Genomic DNA, 1228 nt, shown 5'->3' on the forward strand with positions numbered 1-1228 from the left:
CAGGTGCCTGTAATCTCAGCAACTTGGGAGGCTGAGACAGGAGAATGGCTTGAAGGTGGGAGGAGGAGGTTGCAGCAAGCCAAGATCGCGCCACTGCACTCCAGCCTGGGGGAAAAAGCGAAACTCTGTCTCAAAAATAAAATAAAATAAATGATATCCTTCTTCCAAAATAGTCAGAAATAGGTTTAACACATGCCTCTTTACAGTATGGCCGAGCATGAGATCCACTACTGCTCTGTGCATGGCTAAATCAACTTACCTTATAAAAGCAATGACAGTCTCAGATTTTGTAGGCTTTTGAACTGGAGCTGAATTCTCTCCTTGCTATTCCTCATCACGAGGCTGGGCCTCCTCCTGGGAAGTACAACGCTGGGTCAATACAGTGGGGGCCCCACAGGGAAAGAAAGTTGCTCTGACCATTAAAATTCACTTACTAGCTCTAACAAGGACAAATTTTGTTAGTGGCATGAAGGGCACATACTGGACAAAACGGCCTTACAAATCAGGACTTGCCATGACCCATTCTAGGCCCATTAAATTGTGAGCTGTCCTACACCAGCACCTGTAGAAGTGCTGAAGTCTTCTGACATCATCTAAGAAGATGTCAAGGTAAAGAAAGCCTTGTAAGCCTGAGAAGCATTTTCTGCAAGCCCAGAGCAAAACCTACTTCCGTTTTGAGTTCTAATCCCATAACAGTTATAATAATGTAACACAAAGAAGCTATAACACTCTTCAAGATTGGGAAAATAACAATAACTCAAAGTTGAACAGCATTTTTACAGTTCACAACATACTTCCATAGACTTTATCCCATTTAATCCAGGCAACTATCCAGTGAGGTAGGAATTATCCTTCCAGAGAAGAAAACTGAAGCACAGGTTACACAACCTGCCCAAGATCCCATAGCTGCCTCAGGGCAGATGGAAATCAGCATTGAAGCATGCTGACTCCAAAACCTTCCCTGCTTATATACTAGGCTACTTTTCTTATTTCCAGGATATCATGCTGTTGCCTAAATGTACTATGGTTCATTCCTTGAGACATATTATACTGTTACCTTCAAAGGCTGAAAGGGGCAAGAAAGGTCCAACAGCTAATAAAACTTGCATGTGGTTTTTGTTTTGTTTTGTTTTGTTTTGAGACAGAGCTTCGCTCTTGTTGTCCAGGCTGGAGTGCAATGGCGCGATCTTGGCTCACTGCAACTTCTGCCTCCTGGGTTCAAGCAATT

At 43.2% G+C, this 1228-nt stretch overlaps 1 protein-coding gene across 1 annotated transcript in view; it reads right to left on the reverse strand.

Annotated features, from left to right (window-relative positions):
• DHX30 (DEAH (Asp-Glu-Ala-His) box helicase 30) overlaps positions 1-359 on the reverse strand; it is a 72535-nt gene extending 72176 nt beyond the window's left edge. Inside the window, exon 1 of the mRNA XM_011939318.1 lies at positions 260-359. The gene's annotated coding sequence lies outside the window, so the exon portion shown is untranslated. The remainder of the gene's footprint in view (positions 1-259) is intronic.
• Between the last annotated feature and the right edge of the window lie 869 nt (positions 360-1228).

The sequence above is a fragment of the Colobus angolensis genome, unplaced genomic scaffold (assembly GCF_000951035.1).
Source record: "Colobus angolensis palliatus isolate OR3802 unplaced genomic scaffold, Cang.pa_1.0 Scaffold18, whole genome shotgun sequence".
In the NCBI taxonomy this organism is placed as follows: domain Eukaryota; kingdom Metazoa; phylum Chordata; class Mammalia; order Primates; family Cercopithecidae; genus Colobus; species Colobus angolensis.